The sequence below is a fragment of the Anomaloglossus baeobatrachus genome, chromosome 11 (assembly GCF_048569485.1).
Source record: "Anomaloglossus baeobatrachus isolate aAnoBae1 chromosome 11, aAnoBae1.hap1, whole genome shotgun sequence".
In the NCBI taxonomy this organism is placed as follows: domain Eukaryota; kingdom Metazoa; phylum Chordata; class Amphibia; order Anura; family Aromobatidae; genus Anomaloglossus; species Anomaloglossus baeobatrachus.
In genome coordinates this window covers 36,832,919-36,843,348 of record NC_134363.1, presented here as the reverse complement: position 1 = coordinate 36,843,348, position 10,430 = coordinate 36,832,919, and the positions used below count along the sequence as shown (strand labels likewise).

The window sequence follows — 10,430 nt, the reverse complement described above, 5'->3', positions numbered from 1 at the left end:
CAACGGCAGAGCGGTAAGATCCTGTTCGTGACGCCAAGTTGTCGAGGGCGGGGGAGGGGACGCCGCGCTCTCCCACTGCTGCTCGGGTCCGGCTGCCGCGGCTGCTGCGGCCTGCTGCTGCTCGGTGGCAGAAAGCAGGTCACTTTGGGGATGTCTGCTGTGAACTGCTGGGGGTGGGGGTGTGTGTGTGTGTTACCTGTGTCCCCTGGCTTGTCCAGGGCGACACAGGGTCACAGAATTCGTGACGCACATCCGGCCTTGTTAGCAACGTCATTGTGTGTTACACGTACGAGCGACCGCTAATGATCCCAAATACTCACCAAATCGTTGATTGTTGATACGTCGTTCATTTTCAAAATATCATTGCTCGTTCTAGACGCAGGTTGTTTGTTGTTCCTGAGGCAGCACACATCGCTACGTGTGACACCCCAGGAACGAGGAACAACACCGTACCTGCGTCCTCCGGCAACGAGGTGGGAGTGTCGTTCATGCGGCTACTCTCCACCCCTCCGCTTCTATTGCGGGCCCGCTGAGTGACGTCGCTGTGATGCCGCACGAACCGCCCCCTTAGAAAAGAGGTTGTTCGCCGGCCACAGCAACGTCGTTAGGAAGCTAAGTTCGTGTGACGCACACTACCGATATTGTTCGCCACGGGCAGCGATTTGCCCGTGACGAACAAACGACAGGGGCGGGTGCGATCGCTAGCGACATCCCTAGCAATGTTGCAGCGTGTAAAGCAGCCTTATGTGTTCAAAATTGGGAGGTACGAAAAAATGAATGTCGGAATGAGTCCTAACATTGCTCCTCTATTCTTCAGAGAACAACGACAACTCATCGAAAAAATGGATGTCGGAATGAGTCCTAACATTGCTCCTCTATTCTTCAGAGAACAACGACAACTCATCGAAAAAATGGATGTCGGAATGAGTCCTAACATTGCTCCTCTATTCTTCAGAGAACAACGACAACTCATTTTTAGTTTCTGAGAAGCTGAGAAGCTGGGCCGCAATGCAAAATCTATAACGGACCACCTCTCCCCCTCAATGTCCACACCATCCGTGATCCATCAGTGTCTTCCTATGTTGGGGACGGTTCCTTTTGGTGGAGAACTTGAGTATCTCAACTGAAGTTGAGATACTTTGACATTATTCTCTTTTACGACCAGAAGAGGGCATGTGGCACTGACGTTACATGAGAAGGAAGTGAAGTATAATAAATATAGAACAATAACTGTAAAAAGAATCCAGAGGTCGGACACTTCCTAGATCCTCGGAGCCTCGGAGATGAAGCTCATATCACTGTTGAGTGCTGTGTTATTACTGAGTGTAGGTGAGATGATCGTGGTAGACCTCAGACGTTATATACTGTACCTATGTTGTCTTATCCTTTATCCCTCACTTTTTGTAATGTTCTTGTGTGTTATATACAGGTGATGTGACCGCTGTCACCAACGTGACTGGAACTCTTGGGAAAACTGTATTATTCAATGCGGCTGTTGCTGTAGGATCCTACGTACAATGGAGTTATAACAATGCACCAGTGTACACTCTGTCTCTATCTTTTCGTTGTTTGAATCAGTTTGCAGGAAGATGTAGTTTATATGACAATGGATCCCTGAGTATTAACAACGTCTCTTATGCTGATGAAGGGGTTTATGTTCTGACTGTAATACCTCCAGACTCTTCTACTACTATCGATACAAACTACGAGCTCAAAGTATACGGTAAGGAGACTTCTTATTCTACATACTATTATTATACTACAATTTAACATGTGAAGTTCAGTAATAACATATGTTAAAGATTATATAGTTGTAGATAACACATTATATATTAAAAGTTCACTTTTAGAAATCAGTTGCCCTTTTCCTTTTAGGGGTGAAATTTCAATTGAGAAATCAATAAAAGTCTATGAGAGCCTCATTATGACTCTCATACACTGGAGATCAAAATTAGAGAACACACAATTTCCTAAATGTTGCGGTCATTGTGTCGTCCTATGTGATTATATCCTAACCTGTGATTATATCCTGATTATGTCCTCACCTATTGTACCCTCACCCATTCCCTGTAGACTGTGAGCCCTCGCGGGCAGGGTCCTCTCTCCTCCTGTACCAGTCTGTTTTGTACTGTTAATGATTGTTGTACGTATACCCCCTTTAACTTGTAAAGCGCCATGGAATAAATTCCGCTATAATAATAAATAATAATAATAACATAAGGAAACTCGCAGGATTTTCCGCTTATTTCATAAATTGATATTGTAAAGCTCATAATAAAAATTGAAAATTTTATAGATCAAAATTAGAGAACACTTTCAGATTCCTGCAAGTTATTTGTGTTAATCTTGTGTGACGCCCTGGGCAAGCCAGGGGTCACAGGTCACAACACCACCACACCCCACATCCCAGGTAGGCACATCACAGCTAAACTACAAATCCTTGTTGCCTTCCTCCAGAGGCTGATGATTCACACCAGGGGGTGGGCCAGGCGGTTGGCTCCGCCCACCGAGGAGATCACAGCTCTGGGGGCGGGAGAAACCAGGCAGTTCAGTCAGGGAGGAGGAAGTGGAAGGAGAGGAGATTAGCCCAGGCAGGGCAAGAGTGAAGTCAGCTCAGGGACGAGCTTGAGTAAACAACAGATAAGCTAAGTGAAAGTGAAGGAAAGAAAAGTGGTAAAGGAGAAAAGCAAGAGTGGTGACAGAACAGAAGGAGTGTGCAAAGCCTGAAGAGTCCAGCTAAGTGCAGGGCAGGTCAGCAAGGTCAGCAACGGCGGTGACTGTCTGGAGGGGGACCGTTTGGAAATTCCTGGAAGGACCCCGTAGGCTGTGTGCCCGGTGGTCTGGAGCAGTGTTCCGAAGGACAGTCAGCACCAGGGCAGGGGCCTCTCGGACCCCGGCAAGGCTAGGAGTCGCCGAAAATTGCCAAATCCGTCAGTGAAGGGGACGTAGATCCCCCAACAACCAAGTCCCGATTGAAGGCAACAGCCCAACCAGAGCAGGAGAGACACGGCCACCGCCACGGCACCAGTTTCTCAGGGCCAGCGCCTGCGGGCAAAGTGTAGGGCTCCTCCGGCCCAGATTGTAGCCGGGGAGCGGGTAACCGGAGGAAATCCACCGCTACCACAAGTCAACAAAGGTGCAAGGAAGAGGGACATCACCGTCACCTACCGGGAGTGCAAGTGCAGCCGTCCGTGGGACCGTCTTACCAGCCGTTTGGTTTACCGTAAAAACTGTGTCAACGTCTCAGGCTGAGTGAGTACCACAGTGCCGCAAGGCACAGCGTTGCCCCCGCGTCCCTGCGCCCACCAGGCCCTACACCTCCCAAGCCACCACCGGGCCCCGGGATCACCAACCCCTACCCACGGAGGGGCAACCCAACACCTGGCTGCTCCGCATCACCATCCCCGGGATCCCCATATTGAGCAGCGGTGGTGAAATCACCACAACCGTGGGTGGCGTCACGGACTATAAACAATCCCCACACCCAACAATCCCCTTTCACTCACGGGCGAGGAGTGCTGCTCGAGAAACCCCCGGGATCCGGCCTACAGCTCGAGCCACCACTGAGCAGCGGCCGCCGGACTCGAGCAGAAGGGGGCGAGCGTAGTGTGCTGACACCCTCCTCCCCGCCCGCGACAACTTGGCGTCACGAACAGGATCTTACCGCTCTGCCGTCTGGTAGAGGTGCGCCTTGTTACCGCCGGAGGTATCCGGCAGAAAAATTTCAGAAGTCGCCATCTTTGGCGCGAAAAGTTCCCGCTCGAGCAGTAGAGGCGCGAAGGCCAAGACCCCGCCCCGAAAGAGGAGGGGCCGGAAAGAGCTAAGGGGGACGCGATGGCGGCTGGACGCATGTGAGTGTGGCGGTGCAAATAGAAACACTGAGGCCCCGCGACCCCCCTGACCTTCGCCGGGAATGTCCGCCCCGCTGAGCTATGCGGAGGCGGCTGAGCTGGTGCCCGGGACAGCGGCATGGCTGAGGGCCCGAACGGCGGAGATTTGCCGTCATTACCAGAGGCAGATCGGCGGGCTGATGGAGCAATGGGCCGCGGAGGTGGAGGCGCTAGTTGCCGTGGCGCGAGTGTATGGAGTGGAGGCCGTGATGGAGGAACCGGAGAGTGACCCACGCCCCTGTGTCCCCGAGGGACCGGCCGCTGCGGCTGAGGGACCCGGTCTGACCCTGGCTCCTGTGCTGCCTCCGCCCTACTCGCTCGCACGCTGCACAGCACCTGGCCCGTCGGGCGTACACCCCTCCGTGATTGCGGCCCCGAGAGTAGCCAGCCTAGAAGCTACGGCGGTTGGTAGCTACCCGTCTGGTGCGGAAGCTGTTGATGGTGACTCCGGGCCTGACACCGAGCCCATGTCGGAGGAAGATGGGTCCGCCGCAGCCGAAGAATCTGAGTAGGGCAGCGGATGCCCGTTGCACCGTCCCCGTTGGGACCACCACAGTTTGTTTGTTTAAAAGTTGAAAATGAAAAATGATTGATCCAAGAAGAAGTTACCTGATTGTCTGTAGTGATTGAACCGGCCGGAGCCGGCACCGTTGTCCCCGTGGGGACCGTTTAAAAATGCATGGGAACTATCCATGGACAAGCCCGTGAACTTGCAGGGCACCCACAAACGTTAAATGGCTTGTAAATATGTTGTTTACCGTTGCCGTTTTCCGCAATGCCGCCTCCGGAGAGGCAGGTTGGAGGGAGGGCCCTCAGCATAGCAGGCTGGGGCCCAGCCACCAAAGGAACCGGTGGCTACCCTCTGGAGGGAAGGACAGATCCCGCTCGGGTACCGTGTGCTGGACTGTGGGTCAAGGGGTGCTGCCTGGGTTTTAGGGGCAGCATCAGGGCCAGGTTGCTTGGGTGGGAGAGAGCAGAAACCGTAACCGTAAACCGTTATGCAACGTTAAAAGAAATGTGCCTCCCGTTTTGGGAAGAGTTATTATTAAAAATGTATATATGTTAATTTCCAAATGTTATCTTTTTCAGAAAAATAAAACCGGTGTAGGACGGCAGCCCGCGGACGGTCTGCATTTTGCTAAGGGGGAATGTGACGCCCTGGGCAAGCCAGGGGTCACAGGTCACAACACCACCACACCCCACATCCCAGGTAGGCACATCACAGCTAAACTACAAATCCTTGTTGCCTTCCTCCAGAGGCTGATGATTCACACCAGGGGGTGGGCCAGGCGGTTGGCTCCGCCCACCGAGGAGATCACAGCTCTGGGGGCGGGAGAAACCAGGCAGTTCAGTCAGGGAGGAGGAAGTGGAAGGAGAGGAGATTAGCCCAGGCAGGGCAAGAGTGAAGTCAGCTCAGCTTGAGTAAACAACAGATAAGCTAAGTGAAAGTGAAGGAAAGAAAAGTGGTAAAGGAGAAAAGCAAGAGTGGTGACAGAACAGAAGGAGTGTGCAAAGCCTGAAGAGTCCAGGTAAGTGCAGGGCAGGTCAGCAAGGTCAGCAACGGTGGTGACTGTCTGGAGGGGGACCGTTTGGAAGTTCCTGGAAGGAGCCCGTAGGCTGTGTGCCCGGTGGTCTGGAGCAGTGTTCCGAAGGACAGTCAGCACCAGGGCAGGGGCCTCTCGGACCCCGGCAAGGCTAGGAGTCGCCGAAAATTGCCAAATCCGTCAGTGAAGGGGACGTAGATCCCCCAACAACCAAATCCCGATTGAAGGCAACAGCCCAACCAGAGCAGGAGAGACACGGCCACCGCCACGGCACCAGTTTCTCAGGGCCAGCGCCTGTGGGCAAAGTGTAGGGCTCCTCCGGCCCAGATTGTAGCCGGGGAGCGGGTAACCGGAGGGAATCCACCGCTACCACAAGTCAATAAAGGTGCAAGGAAGAGGGACATCACCGTCACCTACCGGGAGTGCAAGTGCAGCCGTTCGTGGGACCGTCTTACCAGCCGTTTGGTTTACCGTAAAAACTGTGTCAACATCTCAGGCTGAGTGAGTACCACAGTGCCGCAAGGCACAGCGCTGCCCCCGCGTCCCTGCGCCCACCAGGCCCTACACCTCCCAAGCCACCACCGGGCCCCGGGATCACCAACCCCTACCCACGGAGGGGCAACCCAACACCTGGCTGCTCCGCATCACCATCCCCGGGATCCCCGTATTGAGCAGCGGTGGTGAAATCACCACAACCGTGGGTGGCGTCACAGACTATAAACAATCCCCACACCCAACAATCCCCTTTCACTCACGGGCGAGGAGTGCTGCTCGAGAAACCCCCGGGATCCGGCCTACAGCTCGAGCCACCACTGAGCAGCGGCCGCCGGACCCGAGCAGAAGGGGGCGAGCGTAGTGTGCTGACACCCTCCTCCCCACCCGCGACACTTGCACCTGGTGCTAATTTCCTTAATTATCTGACAAGCCCTATGTAACTGGCCGCCTAACTTTACAGTTTGCATTGACTTTGGTGTGCTGTTCCAAAGTAACTGAAAACCTCCGGCAGCAGGTTGTCCACATGAAGGCCAAAGGGGTGACCCTATCAGCCATTGCAAGAGAAGTTGGTTGTTCCAAGTCTGTCATTTTGAGAATATTGCATCTTTACAACATTACAAACTCTTTTAAGTCCCCCAAGAAGGCTGATCGCCCTCGAAAAACAAAAAGAGCAAAAGAGAGGACAGTATAATGTGGAGAATCTCTATGGGTAATCATTTCATCACAGCAGCTAGAATTGCTCGCCATTTCAGCAGTGAACAGGGTAAGGATCTGTCTCATCATACAGTGTCATGACATTTAACAGCATTTGGACTGAAAGCCCACTCTGCAGTGACCAAACCTGTCATTAGGAGAAAGAATCACAAGGCTAGACTCACCTTTGGTGAGGAGCATGTTGTGTGGACAGAGGAGAAGTGGTCAAAAGTTCATTTTAGTGATGAAAGTAAGTTTAATTTATTTGGGTCTCATGGGAAACATTATGTTTGTGTAACGCTTGATTGGAGCAACAGACTCAGACTGGCTGTAAGGGGAGTCTAGAGAAAAGCCGTTCACAAAGCAGGACCTCAAGAACTCTGCAACCCTTTAACAACTATACAAGGATTTGGAATGACACAGAGCCCCAGAGATCACTACATGTGGTAGGCTGTAGTCCGTGGTCATCAGTGTTACGTCACCACCGAAGTCCGCTCCATCGACTTCTACTCAAGGAGTCAATACCAGTGGCACTGGTGGGCGCAGGCTCTGCTCATCCACTGGTCTGGGTTTCCTGGGGATCTGCAGTACCACTGGCTGACTGTAGGTGGCGGGTGTCTCCCAGCTGAAGTACCATCATTCAGCTACAGCCAATGGGAAGACACCACACCCTTCTTAACCCTTTCACGACCGGCCGATTTTTCGCTTTCCGTTTTTTTTTTTCGCCATTCTTTTTCTGAGAGACGTAACTTTTTTATTTTTCAGTCAATATGGTCATGTGAGGGCTCATTTTTTGCGGAACGAGCTGTACTTTTAAATGAAACCATCAGTTTTACCATATTGTGTACTAGAAAATGGCAAAAAAATTCCAAATGCTGAAAAATTGCAAAAAAAGTGCGATAGCACTATGGTTTTTGAGATATTTTATTCACTGTGTTCACTATATGGTAAAACTGATGTGTGGGTGTGATGCCTCAGGTCAGTGCGAGTTCGTAGACACCAAACATGTATAGGTTTACTTTTATATAAGGGGTTAAAAAAAAATCGGAAGTTTGTCCGAAAAAAGTGGCGCACGTTTTACGCCATATTCCGTGACCCGTAGCGTTCTCATTTTTCGGGATCTTAGGCGCAATGACGGCTTATTTTTTGCGTCTCGAGCTGACGTTTTTAACGGTACCATTTTTGCGCAGATGCTACGTTTTGATCGCCTCTTATTGCATTTTGCGCAAAAGTTGTGGCGACAAAAAAAACGTCGTTTTGGCGTTTGGAATTTTTTTGCCGCTACGCCGTTTACTGATCAGATTAATTGATTTTATATTTTGATAGATCGGGCGTTTCTGAACGCGGCGATACCAAATGTGTGTATATTTTTTATTTTTTTAACCCTTTAATTTTTAATGGGGCGAATGGGGGGTGATTTGAACTTTTAGGTTTTTTTGTTTTTTTTTAATTTTTTAAAACTTATTTTTTTACTTTTTTTTTTTATTTTACTAGTCCCCCTAGGGGGCTATTGCGATCAGCATTCCGATCGCTCTGCAGTATCTGCTGATCACAGCTGGAAGGCTGTAAACAGCAGATACGCTGTCTTTCTCTTTTGCTGTGCCCCGGGCACAGCGAAAGTGAAACCAATTCATGTGTAGTACAGGAGTCATCACATGACCCTGTACTACCATGACAACTATCGGGAGTCACGTGATCGCGTCACGTGACTTCCGGTTTCGGCGGTAAGTAAAACTTTACCGCGATTGCGCTTATAATGGCGCTGTCATGTATTGACAGCGCCATTATAAGGGGTTAATCGGCACGAGCAGATAACGATTCTGCTCGTGCCTAGCAAGCACACATCTCAGCTGTGAAAATCAGCTGAGATGTGTGCCGATCGCGGCATGCTGCCGCCGGAGGACCGCGGTCAGTAAGATTATGTCCTTTAGGACGTAATTTTACGGCCCGCGGTCGTTAAGGGGTTAATTCCCCTCCTGTCTGCTGACCTCTGCCAGAGATAGTTCTGATTTCCTGGCTCCTGTTCCGTCCTATTCTGTTTGGTGATTCCTGTGTGCTGACTTCTGCGTGTTTTCTGACTACCCTCGTGCCTACTGTTTTTGTACATCGCTGCCCGATCCGGATTTGACCTCTGCTACGTTTTCTGACTACGTCATTGCCTGCCGATTCTGTCCCTGTTCCGCAATTCCTGGTTTGACCCTGCCTGACTACTACTCTCATCGGACTGCAGCCTTCACACAGGTAGTGATCTCCAGGGCCCTGTGTAATTCCAAATCCCTGTATAGGGGTTAAAGGGTTTCAGGGTTCTGGGGGTCCTGCTTGGTGAGTGGCTTCCCTCTAGCCTCCCCATTACAGCTCATCTGAGTCTGTGGATCCAGGCAGGCGTTACAATCAGGCAGGGTTAAAAACCAGGAGATACTAAACAGGAACAGAATCATCAGGCAAGGGCGTAGTGAGGAGACAAAGCAGAGGTCAAATCCGGAACTGGCAGCAAGGTACAAAAACGACAGGCAGGAGGGTGGTCAAAAAACATGCAAAGGTAAGCACACAGGAATCAAAATACAAACAGCACATGATCCAGGAATACAGAACTATCTCTGGCAGTGGTCATGTGACAGGAGGGGGAATAAGAAGGGTGTGGTGTCTTCCCATTGGCTGCAGGTGAATGTTGGCAACTTCAGCTGGAAGACACATGCCACCTAATGTCAGCCAGTGGTACTGCAGGTTCCAGGGAAACCCAGCCTGTGCTCAGCAGAGCCACGGGCACCGACCCCTCTCCCATCACCAGCACTATCCATGGTGGGAACAGGGCGTCGCCTGGCGATTGGAGCAGAAATTGCAGGAGCGGACTCCGGTGGGGACATGACAGTTTGTTGACAAACTGGGGAAAGTTTGAACCCAAAGTGTGTTAAGAAGTCAGTGAAAGGCGGTGGAGGAAGTGTCATAGTTTGGGGAATGTTTTCTGCAGCAGGAGTTGGACCTCTCATACAGCTACATGGCAGAGTGAATGCAAGTGTGGATCACAACCTTCTTCAACAACACGTGGTTCCTTACTTGCATTCATCACTCGATCAGCAGCAATTTCCATGCAGGACAATGCCCCCTGTCACACAGCAAAACGGGGAAAGCAGTTCCTTGAAACAGAAAACATTGAAACAATGAAATGGCCGTCCAGAGCCCTGATCTAAACCCAAAAGAAAACCTCTGGAAAATCCTTGGTGCCAAAGTTATGGCCATGAAAACCACAACAGTCAAAGAACTGTGGGAGAGCCAGAAAGAAGAGTGGACCAAAATCCCACCTGAGCAGTGTGAGAGACTAGTGATGTCCTGTGGCTGCAGATGTGCTGAAGTCATTCACAACGATGGCCAGTACACGTCCTACTGATCGATGACTGTTGTTACCGGCAGAACATTTACTGATAATCTCTCTCTGTCCTACAGTCTTTGCTGTTCTCTAATTATCAGCATCATGTTTTGGGCAAAATAAAGGTTTTCTATTGATAAACTTTGGATCTTTTGTAAAACCCTGTTCTACAGTAGTTACATGGTGCACATGGTGAAAATCGAGAGACGGGACACCTGTGTAGTGTTCAGCAAAATGATTCAACTTTATTGGAATGTGAGCAGGGTTTATGTACATACACCCTTGACCTTGGAGAAAGTAGGCTAGGTGTTGTGTCAGATCGTACATTATGGTTGTACTACGTGTTTTCTACAGTTGTGTTTGCTTGGAGACATGTTTGGGTTTATGATATACCTCAGTCCCTCTGGAATTTAACAGTAATTAGGCAAGACGTGGCGAGTTTTA

At 50.7% G+C, this 10,430-nt stretch overlaps 1 pseudogene; it reads left to right on the top strand.

Moving 5' to 3' along the window:
* The first annotated feature begins 1,191 nt into the window (after window positions 1–1,191).
* LOC142256769 (cell adhesion molecule CEACAM5-like) overlaps window positions 1,192–10,430 on the top strand; it is a 133,380-nt pseudogene continuing 124,141 nt past the window's right edge.